The sequence below is a fragment of the Tyto alba genome, unplaced genomic scaffold (assembly GCF_018691265.1).
Source record: "Tyto alba isolate M040663 unplaced genomic scaffold, T.alba_DEE_v4.0 Super-Scaffold_5, whole genome shotgun sequence".
NCBI lineage: Eukaryota > Metazoa > Chordata > Aves > Strigiformes > Tytonidae > Tyto > Tyto alba.
The window spans coordinates 16,469,277-16,487,797 of NW_024881326.1; positions in this window are offsets into that span (position 1 = coordinate 16,469,277).

Here is an 18,521-nt window from a genome sequence, read left to right on the forward strand (position 1 = left end):
TCATGGCATTCTACTACTTCATGTTGGACCAAACTGTGCAACACCTATTTTGAACAGTTTTGCAGTACCTACTTTGCCATATGTTCAGCAGCTACACTCAAAAGTTTGACACAATGAGTCTTTGAAAAAAAAAAAAACAGATGAGGCAGGAATTAATTATTTGACTTCAATAGCAAAAAATAAATTGCATAATCTAAAGTGTGCAACATTTGAATGTTTTTCTCAGAAAAGGAACAGGATTGCCTACTTCTGTTTCTCTTAAGAAAATATGAAGTCTTTATATAAAACTGTGTTTACTACATGTTGGATAATTATCTTGTCAAATAATAAGACAGCGTCAGTTTTGTTCCATTAGCTAGCTGAAGATACTATAAATTAAATGGAAAATGTCCAAGGAATAATAATATCTTGTAACACCATCCCTTGGAGGAGTTTTGGCTTTTTTCCTTTCTCTCTCTCCACTGCATATTCAGTGTAGAGAATTTTTAGACAGAAAGGCCCCCAAATTTAGCCCACAGACTGAAGTGTAAGTACCCAGAAGGGGAAATCAGCTCCATCAAAGTCTGTATGTCATATTATATTTACAAGCAGATCCAAGTGTATGGTGATTGGTATAACATAGTCTAGATCAGGCTCACTGCACAAGGTCAAAGGGATGGAAGAATTGGCATCCCTATCACTTTCTCTTAACAAAGAATATATATGTGCATCTGTTATAGCAGCAGATAGTCTGGCCGACACTGTCATTTTTCCCTGTATGCAAATCCAACATAGCACCTTCTCTCAAACACTCTGGGAGTGTATACTACAAATAACTGTACTATAAATAACCTGCAAAAATATGCACCAAAAATATTTCAGCATTTTAAGGCAGCAGTCTGCTTAGTTTTGCTGAAACTCTAGGTATTCTTAAATATATGATTTACTCTCTGAACTGAGCAGTGTGTTAATTTCACTCTAACTCTGTAACACAATTTAAAGAGCCAGTACTGGATCAGTACAAATAAGATAAGCAGATAAAGCATGATTAAAGATTACAGCATTTTTAAGTCTCTTTGTAAATTTTACTGTTGAACAATGAAAATATTAATAAATGAGTGGGTTCAAAAGTCACTGAGAAAGGGATAAACCACATTAACTACAGCAATCCTGAAGGTCCTGTTTCTCAGGGCAACCCTTGATTGTCACAGTGTATTTCATGGATCTTTGCAAGTGAATGTGTAAAAATGCAGAATCATGGAATAATTCAGACTAGAAGGCTCCTCAGGGGGTTCTAGAGCATCTACCCCAACCTTCCTGTCAAAGCAGGGTCAGCTATGAAATAATAGCTAAAATTAAATTTTAATAAAATAAGATACAGAAACACATATGAAAATAACAAAAAAAATATGACTTTGCAATAGATAGTGACATATCAAATTTCCAATTAGCGATCTTTAATAATTGCTGGCACATTTTTACCAAAATGAGGGAGAAGAATTTTTTTTTTTAAAGAGATTAAGGTAAATTTCAATTTATTTATACTTTTATGAGCATAAAAATTGTAAAAGAGAACCAGCAGTCTACCTGGTTTTCAATCTTCCAGAGAAAAACAAGGTGGTATCACATCGTTCAGACTGAGGTATGGAGACTTAGATCTCTTGATGTCTTATCTCAGACACATTATCAGCTGAGTCTGGTTTCTCAGTATTGTAGAAAATAGCTAGACAAACATCACATTTTAGACACAGAATGAAAAGATTGATCAAAGTTTCTATTAGAGTGAAATGTTCTCCCTGTTCTTTGAACTACCTCAGGTCATGTGTTTGGAAGACCAAAACAGTTTATGACTCCCACAGTCAACCTGGTACCGCAGGATTTGGTGTGGCTTTACTGTCTGGTACAGTTAGATACAAAGGAATGTCAACCTCTCCCACCCACCGGTAAAATCCAAAGTGCAAAGCAAACTGCAATGCAATTAGTATTTCAGCTTTTAGTGTAAGGGTTTTAAGATCTTAACATCATAAAAATGTTTTTAAAAAATCAGATACTAAAGGCTTGTATATTATAATCCAATATGCTCATTCAATTCCAATTTTTGCTTTTTTTTTTCCCCTATGCCTACTGTTCACGCTGTCAACATTCTCTGGTTCATTCTGGTGTATCAGCATCCTTAGAATTATAAAATAAACGTACTGTGTCAAAAAGCCTGAGACATGGAAACTTGTATAACAGCTTGTATTACACTATGTCAAAATGGAAAAGAACATGTGACACCGTTATCAACTTGTGAGAGGTGATATAACACACATAAAGTCTCTAGAGATACCAGGAGCATATTGAAGCTACTCATGTAATACAGCAGACAAATTGTATGCTATCATTCATTAAATAAGGACCTAGTGATATCTTTAACCAAAGATAATGGTTTAGAGCATGCAAAATAACTTGTAGCAGATAAATAATCTATGCTGGCTAAGAACTTTTGTACTTGTGAGGACATCCTATTCAAGTACTTTGAAATACAATTAGGTTTTATTTTAATTTCCATTCTTATTTTGGAAGGCATAATGAAAATTATCTTTTTAAAAAATAAGAAATTTGTCCACATGCCATTTTTGAACGTTGACTGAATCCACATATCAGTAAGTCACCAAAGTGCTTTTTCATTTTATTTACATAAATATTCAGTGCGATTTCAGGTGAAACATTTAAATGCTCTGTGACGTGAAAATCACGATGATACATCTATTTGCTTCCTTTTCCTTAACTAGTTAAACAAGTTCCACTTTCTTAGCATTCCACTAACTGTTTTTCATTCAGACTTTACAAAAACCCTTTCCACCTCACTGGCTCAAAACCTTGCCATTCCAAATCACTCAGGACATCACTTCCCCCAACATGCCTAGCTGTAGTACTGTAACATTTTTTCAATTTTCTGTCTTTCTCTGCTTACCTGGCTCATTCTCTGTATCAGTCTTGCAGAATCTTTCCTCATTTCTAGCTGCTCCTCAATGGGAACAAGCAACCTGCAGAGGAGTAGAGGAGTAAAGACCGGGACAGAAACCTAGTATTTTCTGCACACTTCACAGTTTTAAAAACTCCTGATGATGGTAAACCTTTTGGTATGACTGAAGTGAATGGAGATGATGAGAGTGATTGGCAATGAGTATCTAACTATGTGACAGTGTTAGAAAGAAGAAATACTGTAAAGTTGAGCAGAGATAGAAAACATGTAAGAAGTAATTCTACATAACCCTAGAAAATGTCTGGAGGCTTTTTTTTGAAATGTGGTTTTCAGTACTTTTTCAGAAATTTTGTTCTTTGCTGACAGCAATATTTTTACAATTTGGAGCACAGCATTTACTATTAATCTTTTACTCAGTTATTCTGAGTTATTAAGAATGTGAGTTATTTTAAGTTATTAATATTTGGTTGTTTATTCATCTTGTATTGATTACAGTCTTTCACTTTTTCACAATTTTAATATATCACTTAGTTTCCTAAGTACATATCCAATAAAAAACCTCTATTAAAGAAAGAAAAAGCTGCATCATTTTAGAAAATAGCAGATCAAAGCTGCCTGTCAAAAGGAATGGTGTCTTAATAAGAGAACTGTGATTGCTTTCCAAAGGCCAGTCTTAATCCTTTCATATAAAATTCATATATGGAAGTAAACTCAGGTCATGCTTCAATAAGTTCTTTCAATAATTATGAAGTCTAACTTGAGTATTTGTCTAAAAATACTAGGCACATGACCACAAAAAGCTTAAAACTGAGTTCCTTTAAATCCTAATGCATTATGAAATATTATTTGAGATAGTCAGAAAAAAGGGCCATGAAAATGAATGCAGCATTGGTGACACAGTTTGATGACAGGTATTTTTTAGTACATCGATTTAAAATGATTTATTTTTGAACTCTGAATTTTCTGCACTAGAAAAGCTGTACACAGATTGAGATCTCTACCTATGCACAGTGCAAGAGCTCATTTATTTGGTCACAAACATTTCCAAGACTTACACATAAAGACATTATGGTAGAACTGGAAAGCATAGAAAATAAAACTATCTATCTCCATTTCCATTCATTCCTAGTAACAAGAATGAGATACAATACATAAGACATGTCATGATGTAACCTACTAAAGATACTAAATACTTTAACACCAAGTTATGAACCATTATTGTTGGCTCTCGGATACTTATTTGCATCCCAAATTTGTTTTTTTTTTTTAAACCATTAAGACCTCTTTAGCAAGACCAAGGCTACTTGTAGTATAAAATATATTTAACTAGGCCTCTAGTACTAATGCCATTAGAAGCAGTATTTCAGTAAATATTATCTCCCTTTCAGTGAGTATGTACCATAAAAAAAAAAAAAAATCAAGGTTAAGGTATGGAAAAGAAACAAGCTTCTAATCTAATCATTAATGAAAGATTTCACTGTAATTACCACATGAGTTTCTGCTCACATTTGCGCTTTTGTCCATTTAGATGCTATAATTAATAAATGGCAATTTGCAGTTTAAAAGAATGGTGTTCTATCACTTTTTTCACACTGCAAGTATATCCAGAATTAAAACGATCCTCTGCTGCTTTCCATCATCAGCAATTTTATGTTCAAGCTTCTTTATCCATAGGTTCTTCCCACAGAGAATTTTTCTGGTATTATTAGTCAGGTAACTATGTTGACGTAGTTTCACGAGCAAAGTGTCCTATCTCAGAATTTTAAAAATTTGTCTTAGTGTGTTACTCTGGAAGGTGAAGTGCACAATCCTTTATCAGACTCAGGTATTTGGCTCTATTCATCCAAAGTCAGATAAAAATGGTAGTAGTTGAAAAAGGATAAAAATGTAGCTGTGTTTCCTTATTCACCAAAAGACAGAAGGAATCTATTTTATATGAAATTTACTTCCTCATTATTATTTAGAGTTTGGAAATATCTTAATGAAGAAGGGAGATATTTAAGTCCTGTATTGTTTAAATAGATACTGAAAATTATTTTGCTGGTATCTGTTACTGAATTTCTGAAAGAGAATTAGCTTCCAAGAGGAATCAAACAGCTGGAGGCCTTATTTGAAATTCTAAGACATAAAAAGTCAGTCATTTAAGAAACCCTAAATTTTCCCTCCATGTCAACATCACAGTGATGCTTCTTTAAAATATATTTTGTTTGAAGCAGTATTTCCTAGATAAGAAATAATAATTACACATCTTTCATCTGTTTGGTTCATCTGCTCCTATAGTTAATTTCTCCTTCAGCATTTTAATTGACTGTCAGTACTCTACATGCTGTGGGAAGCGTTAAGTCACAATAGATTTATAAATGTTACAAGTATATTTTAAGAGGGACCAATAAAGTTGTTATTATGTTGTAACAGCCAAAGAGCTAGCTTGTGTTTAAATGGATTTGTTCAGTTTAGAAAACTCATTGTTTGGAAACAACCTATTGTGAAACATAATGCAGACCCAGGAAACGGCAGCATGCTTATGAAACCATTACCATGTGTCCCATGGTTCCCCTCATCTCATTCGTACCCTGCTCTGAGAGTTCATTATCATCACACAGAATTAATGTGCTCTGTTCTGCTGAACTCACAACACAATATGCTGAACACAAAGCTCTGTGAACAGCTCATGGCTGAGCTAATAAATTCAGCCTTTCAGCTGTTCCAGTGTTTACGGTGTAAACACGACCCAACTGTCCCCTTGTCCTTGCTTTGGCAAAGGATGTTAAGCATCAATACAACAATAACTTTTAAACCTCATCCTGCTCCTTGGGAATCTTTTTCCCTAAAGTGTGCTCCTGCTCTTCTGTAAGCTGTCAGGGTTTCTATGCCTCCTCCAACTTGGCCTATTTTTAAAACCCAAACAGAAGTCTCTATCTCATGATTCAGTAGACTTTTGTGGTTTTTAAAGTCATTGTTGCACAAGCTTACTATCTCTGAAAGGTTGTACAACAGCTTCCTGACAGCTTGTTTTGAAGAATTTTCTACTTCCTCCAATTTTTTCTCAGCACCTTGGTAGATTTATTTCTTAACTGATTACTTTACTATGTAATATAGACACTTCAAATAAAAAAAGTTTCATTAGAAAGACTTACTTTTCATCATATCTTATAGAACAAACATTATTACTGTGTTGAAGGAAAGTATAAACCTGGCAACAACTTCTCTACAACTTATTAGCCATCTAGCATTATACACCTTTGAATTTGGAATAATTAACCTAAAATGTGTGAGAATAGACTGCTATTTCTTTCTTGTGAAAGGTACATAATTTTTGTAATATAACTGTAATAGTTTTGGGAAAAAAATGTTTTCAAAATGAAATAGATATCTATTTTACTTATATGAAGTTACTTCTAGAAATCACGACAAGCTTTTGTATTTGTTCCAAAGGCATTTGTATTGTTTAAACAAACATTAACAGCAAGATTATAGTTTTCACATGATTTAAAAAAACCTCCAAGTTGATCTCACAGTGTTTCTTATTTAGAGACTCACATAATCCTCAAGAAACTGTGTTTAGAAACAAGGGTACGGTTATTAAGATGAAGCATCTTCAGATGATTCTATTGAAATGCACAATATAGCTAAAATATGTTTGTTTTTAACTGTCACTGAAATGAAACGAAGAGTACAGTTTTCCTCCTTTTTGCAAATACTAACAAATAGGTACTGAGACGGTTTTGTTGTGTTTTCTGTTTGTTTGTTTGGGGTTTATTTGTTTGGGGTTTTTTGTTTGTTTGTTTGTGTTTTGTTTTTTTTTTTTTTTTTTTTTAATTTTATTTTATTTTATCTCTGTTTTATCCATCTGAAAACAGAATGTCCATCTCTGGTCTTTTGCTTTGGAACGTACTAGGCTAGTGACACACATTCTCCTTAAGCACTAATGACTGGTGAAATGTTTCAGTACTATAAATACTGCAGAATGACCTTTATGAGAACCAACCAAAAACCCAGGACTGTTCAGTCATTACATCCCCTCAAAGACTTTTGTCCACCATTTCAGACAACATCGAGCTCCTATGCGAGGAGGTGGGCAGCGCTGTGAATGGAGCTCAGGAACATCCAGTTCAAGAGATTCTTACATAGAAAGGCCTTCACTGACAGATAATGACCCAAAGAAAGGTGGTCTTGGGATTTCTAGGGTTATTAGTGCTGTCTGTGTAGCAATGATTCTTTCTGGTTTTCTTTGCACTCTCAGGATTGAAGGAATGGTAGTAAGGGCAAAATTGTTTTGGTTTTGTTTTTTTTTTTTTTGTTTGTTGTTTTTTTTTTTTTTTTTTTTTTTTTTTCAGCCAGGAATATACCCAAAATAATCCTAGAAAATAACCTTTTCAAGGACAGATAATCCAACATTTTCTGCTGATGTCTAACTTAAAGGCATTTAGGAATACCTCAGTCTGGGAACAGGCACAGCAATGGACCCAAAAATCTCCCCTCACCATTAAAAATTTGATGGGCTAAATGAATGCCAGACCGTAAGCCTACTAGATTAATGCTTACAGAAAGCCCCAGTGATTGACTAAAAACTATTTCTCAGAGAGTAAAAGAACTGTTCTCTGGACTATGTTTTTGTCACCTGTTGATCTTGTTATGGAAAAAAAAAAAGATATTGATGTATGGTGAATGGGAGAGGGCGTGACAAGCGAGACTACGTACAGGACTGCTAAAAGCCTGAAAGCAAGAGTGAGAATTGGTTATGATTGGAACATTTAAGTATTTGTTGAATGAGGTCCATATGAAAATTTGAAAATACGAGCCTTGAAAACCATGAACTACAAAACTAATTCCCTTCTGAAGGATCTGCTAATGATCATAGTAACTAGGATTATCATCCTGGAATCAGCTGAAATCGAATCTCTTTACACCACAGAACAGATTAATGGTTTGCAGCAGCAAAGTTATTTCTAAACCCCTTCCCTAATTTACATAAATCAATTAATATTCTGAAAGAAAGTTGGTATATTGGTAGAAATATAATTAACAAAATCAACACAGCATTTACACCAGTATTTGTTTCGATAAACAACAAAATGTGCTGAAGAATGTTTTTTTTGGAATACACTGGCATTTGTTTTTTATGGATGGCATGACTTGGTCTAAAAGCTTGATTATCATTCAGGATTTTAATTACAGTCATAGCAATGAATGCTTGCAACTTCTAACAATAGCTGTTGAGTTTTTTAGTCTTAATCACTTTTCCCTCACTGTAAGGAATATCTTTTAAAAAGTACTTATTGTTTAAACAGCAATTCACCCTACAGTGCAGGAAATCCCTCAGGAAGATCAATACAATCTTAACCCTAAGGGGCTTGACCAAGGCTAACTAGCAGATAAACTACTGATGATGCTGAGAACCGAAACAGTTTAGCACAAAAACTAAATTTAACTTTAAAAACTCTCATGGTAAAAATACTGCCTCTAAAATTCTATCTACTTTAAGCTCCATGGAGAATTAATGGCTTTCTGCTCCTGAAAAAGCAACAAAACCCTCTCTTATTGTCTTAGGCAAACCCACAGAACATTTCAGAATCATGTGTTTTCAAGGCTTTTAAATGTCTTTTGCTGGCATCCACAATGATAATAATTTTCAATACTGTTAGTTCTATATTAAAAACTGCTGAAGTTTAATATTCTCCACTAGAAGTGCATTCATAATTCATTTTCTACCAGTTGATACATTTTAACAGAGCTTACAACATTAATCTTTGGACTCAGCTGAAAGTCACAAAAAATAACTGGAATTCTTGCATTAGTACTCCAAGCTATTTTGTTTGCCATCCTCCTATTTCATTTGGATTTGTTGGCTTGAACAATGTCAATGTAACTAGAAAATGAATTATAAAAAATATTTCTGAAGTTAAGGAGGGAAGAATTTAAAAAATAAAGAACTTCCTGATATTTCCTTTGCTGTGTTTTTTTTTTTTGTTTTGTTTGTTTTTTGTTTTTGTTTTTAACTTAAATATGATACATTTGTTGCTTTAGTAGGTATTATTCAGATTGCGGATAGATCTTTATGTTGGTCTGATTATTTTTTGCCAGAGTATGCATTTATAAAATGTACATGTCTTACTCCCAGGAATCTCAGAGGAACTTCAAGTTCCATTTTTTATACAAGAATTCAACACGTTGGCTTTTCTTTTTTTTTTTTTTTTGGTTCTTAAACCTATAGCTCTGAACAGTGAAATCTGCCTTGAGTTTCTCTTTTCACTCCATAAATTTCAGTCTGAAATTAGACAGAAATGTAAGACCTTCTCATTTACTTCTGTTCTTACACTATTTCTGGTTTCTTTTATACTGGCCTGCTTTAGAGTTACTGTTTTATTGAAGTATATCTTCAAACTAGTGGGACACTCTATAGCACAGTCTGCCACTGTGAGAACATGAGGATGGTCACTGGGGGTGAGAACAAAGGTTTCCTCTCACACTGACCCAAAGCAGATATCAGGGAAGTGTGCAAGGGTAGAGCGAGCATACAGCTGAATATCCTCAGAGCTAGACAGAATTTCTTGTATATAGTAATCCTAATGATTCTCTCTCTGTAAACTTGTCCAATCTTTCTTTATGCCTGTGTTAAATTTTAGCACCCCTAGCACCCTTGGATAGGAATACTACAGTCTAATTCCTTCTCACACAAAAAACCAACTTCCCTAGTTCTGAATCAGAGCATCACATAGTATTCAAGAAGCAACTGAATCATGAATTCACTGACTGGCATATTTTCTTCTCTATTTAGTCTTAAATAATTTCTCATGATGTAGAAATTAATATTATTAATAAAGGTTATATATTTTATCTATTTTGGTAATTTTTACATTTTCATGGGACTATAATCATAACTAAGGGTCTTGCTCCTGGGTAGTAACACACAACTCGGAGCCCAGCATTTCATCAGCACATAATTCAACATTTCTCTGGATTGAATCTCATGCGCCATTTTATTGACCAGTTACTGAGCTTTGCTGACTTTTTGTTCAAATCTACAATGATTCACCATCAGGCCCTGACTTTTCTATCCTGCTACTCAGCATTATCAGGAAATGTTAACAACTTACAATTAAATCCGATTCTTATAAATATGCTGGACAGCAAAGGTCCAAGCACAAAGCCTTATGTACCTCTATTAATAGTTTCCACCAAGGTTAAAAATGACCTTTTACTCCTATCTCTTGTTTCCCACTTTAACTAATTATCCATTTATGTGTCTTCCTTCTTATCCCATTGCTGTATAGTTTCCTTAAAGCATTTGATGATAATCTTTGTCAAAAGCTTTTGAGGAATCTAACTGATATAAACAAGAACATGCTTTCTGAACCAGTCAAAAAACTCATATGTATTTTGGGTCATAATTTCCCTTCTTCCCAAATACAGCAAATTTATCTATGTGTGTACTAATTCACATCTGACAAAACTATGAAATACATAAACCTGTATTTCCCTGAAGCTAAAAGGTCTCATTAAGGCATAAAAAAAAAAAAAAAAAAAAAAGGTCTAAGTGCAATAGGAAGCAGAGAGTATGACCGATAAGCAGCAAAGTAGTGGACTGATTGATAAACAGGATGCCTGTAGTCTAGTTATAGACTGACATAGTTCTCCATAAGACTTTTCTGTTATTACATGCAAGGGTATATGCAGACTAGGAAATATCCAGATGTGACACTTGGAAACAGACAGCAGGAGCTGTAAACACATGGATTCAATAATTATTGGTGCTTGTGTGCCTGCTTAATATAAGGATAAAATAAGTAACTGATCAGAAAAGGAGATGTATGATAGATTATAGGAGATAAGAAAACATGAGAAATGAAGACTTGTAGCTTGGCCTCGCTGGCTTATAAATGAAAGGTAAGAGTTTCAATGCTGTTCATCACTCACACTATAATTCTTGCTACCACAGATGCAACATTAGATAAAGGTATTTTCATGGCAAATCCAACTTTGAATCAGATTCTGCTGGTTTTTAAAGCCTCCCTACACCTTTTGTTGAAAAATATTCTGGAAAAAACTGCCATAGTTGAGTACATGTTTTAATGATACTTAATACTGGCATATAGGTAGTTTTCAGGACTACAAAAAGAAAAAAAGTTGATGTTGTTTTCAGTGCGATGATGACACATATGGGACAAAAGGCTGTATTAATTCACTAAAAAGTGTTTTTGGGAGCAGTTTAGTATAGCCAAACAAACAAATCATTCATTATTTCTATTCCAGCTTTGTCCCTTACTCTCTACTGACATTTCTATAAGCAGTCAACAGAAAGATTTTTTTTTTCCTTTGTTAGGCATCTTTCCTAAATAACAATTACCATAAATTTCTATTTAGACATGTGTTTTGAAGAAATCAATACCATTTACATTTTTACTCCAAATAATATTATTTTATTTAAAGATGTCAAAACTTCTACAAGGGATCACCGCTCTATAATTAGATCATTCCTAAAATGTCAGTACTCACTAGTCCTTCATCAGTATGGACTGATACAAATATCACAGTTGTCAGTGATAATGCTTTTGCTAGTATTCGATTATCAAAAAAGTTTCCTTTGGTCATAGGAACTACTAACCTAGAAACATATTTACAAATCATCTCGAGTTAATATCCTCTGGCTTGGAGGCATTCAAGCATGCTTGCTCAAATCAAATATATAAATAAGAACCTAGGAGAACCGTATTCTCAATTTGTCCTTTGACTTTCACATGAAGAGTGTTAGGTTATAATAGATGAATTTTAAAGAAAAAACTGATGGTCAGAGTTGCTAACTTTATTAAGATGAAACTATTCCTACTTAAATATCAGACCTGCTTCTTCTAGTTTCAACCAGTATATAATTTTTGTACCTTTCAGCCAGTTCTCTACTGTGTGTGCAAATGAAATTCAGCTTACATATGTAATGGAATTAATGTGAAATTATCATTGAATAAAAAAACTACCTTTAGTCAGACTTCAGAAGAGAGCCATTGGTAGAAGTTCAAAGACAGCAAGTCAAATACTTGCTCTGAAGTACATGAGGTTCTCACTCAAAGGGTTATTTTCTCACATATCTGAAACTCAGGATTCTCTACCACATAGAAAGATGTCTGACATGTATCTACTCAAATCCTACTATAACACTATGAACACCACTTACAATCTTTACATTTTAATTTAAAACGTTCCTTAAGAAAAAACCCTCCCTTTTATCATGCTGATTTTGCTAAGACTGTGATTCTTCTTCCACCATTTATTATTGAAATTGAATAGCCTACAGATGCATCATAATGAACAGTAGCTATATACAATATATCTCCAGGCTGTCCAACAAGGTGACACTGAAAGACATTAATTTTAAGTTGCATAAAATTGTCTATCTTACTGAGCTCTAAGGTATGAAACAGTTCGTGTTCTGACAGCTTATTTAACAGGTTTTGCTCACTTCCCAGGCAGTTTTATCTTTGGCCATAAAGCAATGTAACTGGAGTCAACCAGTTCCAGAAGGAAGAAAATGACTGAAATAATGATATAGGAAATAGTAAAAATTCATACACTATAAAAAGAGAGAGAGAGAAAAAGCTATTTTTGAAAATAAAATAAATAATTTCAAGTTTATGCTTTGCTTTTCCTTCTGCAACAGCTCTAGCATTCAATGCAATTTGCTGAACTCTTGTTATTCTAAGGCACATACCATGACTGTGTAACAATTTTCCTGTCTAATTAAATAGAAACAGCTTTCTGAGTCATATCCAAAGAGGCACTGCAGTCTTGCTAATACACTCTCGCATGCACACGTGTTGGAAAGGCTTTCACTCAAAAATAGCATTTTACCTATTCTCACGTGGCTAAACATCTCAGCCTGCCTTTCTTTGTTGAGAATTCCCCTTTAACCTTTAGTTCAATATTTCATACAGCCTTGAAGAGCAACTTTGAACATTTTCTTTCATGAAAAGTTTTGTATTCTATATATGACTTAAACAGAAGATTTAAGATTTTGAAGGAAAAAAAAACATAATAGGACTTGACCAGAAAAAACAGTTTATAGCTAAATTAATCCAAAAAGTCTGTTTCCATTGTGCAAGAGACAGTATTAAAGAAAATGTTTCTTAAAAGTAGGGGATAAATATGGTGCTATCTCCATCAGATAAACAGTATATCAGAAAGAGTATCAGTAAGAAGTAGTATACCAAGCCACAAAATATTAGACTTAAATGTACAACCCTGTAATTACTCTTCATGATTAAAAATTTTTGCTCAGAACTCTTAAAATCTGTGTATTTTGATTTTATCTCCAGTAATGCTTCAGAGTTTATGAGAATTTTCCCTGAGTCTTTCATGCATATGTAACAGTAGGTTATATTTTAACAGGTATTCTTATGCTTATGTTCTTGAAGTCGTGATGCTTTCATTGTATACACAGTTCAGTGATTACTATAAAAATATTATCAGAAAAGAGGGAAAAAAAATGTATCTATCAAAATAAATGAAACCCCACTTTAATTTTATTGCCGGAGAGAGTTCATTTTATGTAATGATTATTCACAAAGAACAAGGAAACCTCATGTGTAGTCCATTTACTGTTTTAAAACTGAAGTTCCCTACAAATTTAAAATACTGCTTTGTACACAATGTTAATATTTTGGAACAGCTGGAGTAGCTTTTATTATATATTATAGAGGCCAGGACTTTCAAACTGAGTGTTTTTTATGTGTCCTCCAAGAAGGAAAAATCTGGTACTTAGAACACACCAAACTAAACGTCTACATTTGTGCCTGCTTTTCATACAAAACTAAGTGATTAAAGTATTCCCCCCACCAGGTGTGATGACCTATTCTATGCTGCTCTTAGCCTGATGCAAAGCCATCTTCCTAGGGAAGGGCTGTATATTATCATCAGATGTTATCATCATCAGATTACAAACTGCTCTCTGGTAAATGCCACCAACCTTCCTGTAGCTAGATCAATGCACAGTCAGGTGCATTAAATGGACAAAGAAAGAAGCAAGGCTTACAGCAGGCCCAGTGCTTATCTTGGAGAGGAGAGGGACCTTTTCCACATTTGCCTTGTGATTACTTAATAAAACACACGTTCTTGGAAAGTGGGTAGGAGCCTATATAGCGCTTCCAAGACAAGTGTCTTACCCATTGAATCAGAGAATTACACTTTTCAGTTATGCACTTTCTCTGGCACAGCACTGATTATTTTCAGTAGTAGAACTGTTTTAATTGGAAGGTATCTGAGACCAGATCTAATCATGGAGACACAGTACTTTCGTAGGACAGGAGAAATTAAGAATTCCAATTGATTACCAACTCAAGGCTGTGAGCAATTACTTACAGTCTTGTATGATGTGTCCAAGAAAACAGTATAACATGTTAACTAGCACAAGGAAAGAGTTCATCTGATAAAACTTTCTCTTAGGCAGTGCTCCATCTATGTGAAAGGTGCACTTTGCAGTCCAAATAATATTTAATGGTAACAGACTTTATCTGAAATGAGACTGGTAACAGCTTGCAAGGAACTGCCTGCTTCATTGAAAAATGAGACAGAACAACAAGAAATATTCACTAACTGTACTCTAAATAAGCAAAGCAGGACGTAATGGCAGTTAGGTGTTTGGGTTTTTTTCAAATATAATGAAGTTTCCATGCTTTATAGCTTCAGAAAACTTATAACATAATAAATAGTTGATTGATTTGCAAAAAAGGACGTTGACCTTTCTCAAATAATCAATTCCTTTTCCAAAATAAAAATAGAATTTTTTAAAACTAAAAATCACTGTATCATACAAAAGGACTGAATCGAAGTTCTAACAACATGGTAGGTTCATGCAAATATCTCAGAAAAAAAAAATTCTGATTCCAAAGCTAATTTCAATGTGCATCTTTTGTGCAATTTCCACTCAAAAAGCTCAGTTTCATTGAACAGAGTAAGACTTACTCATTAAGTACCCAAGTATGAGAAACTTGGGAAATAACCGAGACTGTTATGAAAAACTACAAAGAAATAATATAGAATCTTTCATATTACTGAGCATCAATGTTCAAATCCCTCTGCAGCCACTGTCATACGTTATGTGTTATAATAAACTTGTATACAAATATTAATTAGAAATTTCTTGCAAGTTTTAAGAGCAGAAAGTGCTTAGTGAGCTCTGACAAACACTCTGCTACACCACATGTCCTTTTCCTAGCATGACTTATTGACAATATCTATTCAAATGCAACTACAGGAAGATTCCTGACATGGATCAAATTTGGACCACCCTGTTCATGCACTAACGTTCAGATGTAACTTAAACTGTTACTGTTATATTAGGCTGTATATGTGGCAAATACACCTTAAATTAATTTTATATAGATTTCCAAAATATCCACGCCAATCAGTTAGGAAATACCTTTGCCAGTACCACAGTTCCGTTTACCATGAAAAGCTAACTTGTAGGAAGCATCAGCCACATGACTATCAAAGTCATTTACAACAAACAGCTCAGTAACTTTGCTGTCACCACAAAGACAGCTAACTAAGCAATATTCTGGACATACCACTAACAGCTCCATGCAAACTCAAATAGGGACTTCTTTTTACCAAAGTTAAATACAAACATTCTTCCGACTCAGATTTTCAAACTACATAAGCATGACTTGACCAATGCCTTGTCAATCGTTTACATACATCAGTACTTTACACATTTTTGTATGAACTGTCCATTTTAACATTTGCCTTGGTATCATCTAATTTCTTTACTATGCAAGAGAAAGACTTTCCTCTTGAGTAGTCCTATGAGTATTAATTATTCACTTCACTAATTTCAGTAAAGATAGAAGTCAGATATCTACCAGATCCAAAGTCTTGACTACAGTTAATTAAGCCTGTGGAAGAGATGTTAAATGCTGCACTACTGGCTAAACGTTCTCAGCAGCCTATATCCATGCATTGTCAACTGTGCCCACTATTACTTGTATACCAATCATCATCACCATGAAAGGAAAGAGCTTCAGATATAACTAAAAAGGCTTTTATTTCCTATGCTTTCTTTGTTTATAGATTTTTTTAAAAAACAAAGGCCAAAAATAATCAAAGAGACTACAAATCCCAATAGTCAATTCAAATATTTATATCTCTTGCTCACTACAGTGTAGACTCAAAACATGGAGATGGGAAGAAACTCAGGAAGCACTAAGCTGCAATATCTGTCACCAATTTGCAGCACTTACCAGTCACTGTTCCAATGCTCTATGACATAGTAGTATACTTAAGGAAAATGGTGTCTGTCTGCTGTCTAACCTGGACTAGAGTAATAAAACTTTGCAGTTAACATTTGCTTGCATTCTGGAAAAAATCTCTCCCCCCCCCCCCCCCCCCCCCCCCGAAGAGTATTTTTGAGGATATAAAGGAAGCAACATTTCAATTCTAATCACAAAATCACAAAAATGTATAGATCACTTCTACATTAGGATGCAAAAATATTTAAAAATAAAGCAATGAACACAGAGAAGAATAACATACATTTCCATTAAATTTCAAAGCATTCTGTGACATAAATTTTAGTACATTCTTTGCTTTTAAACATGTTCTCTCATACAGTGAAGAAGTGCTTTGAGCGATGTCATTTAGAGAAATCTGGATTAACAGATCAATGGATGTGTCATTAATGCCTAACATGTTAACGTAGAATCACTGGTCCAGTCACAATCAATGGACTTCTTAAGACTTAAGAGACAAAACAACAAATTTAATTATTTGTGATTTTGAACAACGGCTGCATAAGTCTAAAAAACTTGAAAATACTGCTTTATTTTTTCCCTCTGCTTACATACTGTATACATTCCTTCACAGATGCACTTAATTGACTGGAACAATTCTACTTGGCTTCAGTGATTTTATAATTTGTCACAACCACCTCACTAGCTGTTGAGGAGACAGACTTCTTCCTCATACTGCCAAAACAATCATATGAAATGTGGTTTGGTTTAATTAAAGTATAATTAATGCCTTGAATTTTAATTACTTCTGCTGTGATCTGGAGATGAAAATATTCTTCTGCCAGAATAATACATTTAATATGAAATGGACATGCTTAGTATTAATACCCATTCTTTATCAACTTCAGTAATGAGTTCCTTTGATTGAACAGGCAGCATTTGTAAAAAAAAAAAAAAACAACCCACAAACCTAGAGCTTTTCTGCCTGCCAGAATATAAATGTAGTTGCTGAAAATGGAACTTATTCATTTTAAATGGCTTGCAAAAATAAAACTGAAATCTGTTTTTTGAATGCTAAAGGCTACCTATTAGATTTTCCTTTTTATCTAGCGATGTGACTTGGAAAAAATATTTCATGGCTAACAGGCAAGGAATGTTGAATGACATGTTGACATAAAAATATTTGTGCTAAATGTACATGGTTTAAATTTTAATTCCATTCTGGAATGATATGAGAAGGGAAAATACCCTACCGAATTAAATACAGAGCAATTTCTCTTTAGTGCAGTGATCCCATGTCAGGTTACTTGGAAAATATGGTAGAAATATTTATTAAACAAATTGCTAAATGTACTCATAATTTGGCTGTAAGACATCATCACTGTCAAATATGACATGATTAACATATGGTTTACTACTGCTGACCAGAATTTGACATCTGACAAAATCCTGGGGCCAGGGGAAGGAAAAAAAAAAAAAAAGTTCAGTCAGTGTTTACCAGTTTACAATTAGGGACGTTTACCATTATTTTTCTTCCTTTCTGAGCTTGTTAAATATTGTTCATTTAGGAAGAAAAACCCCATACCTTTCAAATACATAAATAGAATAAATTTTAATAGCAAGTTACAGAAATAGAAGATTCTAAAAAATAATCCAAGATCACTCAAAGGATCCATCAGTTTTCTGTTGGTGAGGAAAAACTCAGTTTGCTTTTGAAGATTCATGGGGTTTGAGAGATGATCAATCCTTTAACATTATAACAATATGATAGATAGTTTTAGCTGGAGTAGTTAATTCAGGTTTTATATTGGCTAAATTTCATGGCTCAAAATTAATTTTGTGAATGGAAAAATACGGTATTTCTACAACTTAAAGTGAGTATGGAGTATATAAAGGATTTATAACACAGTCTCCTGTGTACTAGATCAATGTTCTAATAAATAGGTGTGGTGTTGTTATCACCACCTTCCCTTCTTTCTTCTCATGCCTTTGTTTCCATTTACACCTCCTTGGGATTCCTTCCCTTACTCCCAGAGGAGAAGGCTTAACAATCAGAGCTAAAACAAATTCAAACAATGACTATAAACATGAATTCCGCCCTGCCCCTACCCCGGTTCAGAATGAAATAACAATACAAGTGAAAAAAAAAATCTTACACATTCAGAAAGACAGAGCTACAAACATATGCAGTAACATATGCTTTAAAAAGAACAGTATAATTATTTTAAACATTGAAGTGTTTTTCATTTTTGAAGACAGGAAAACATCTTGACTAGCAGCAGCAGCATTAAAAATCTGGCAAACTAAGTTATCAAATGTTAAATATTAAAGTTTATTACAAATGCAACAAATATAGA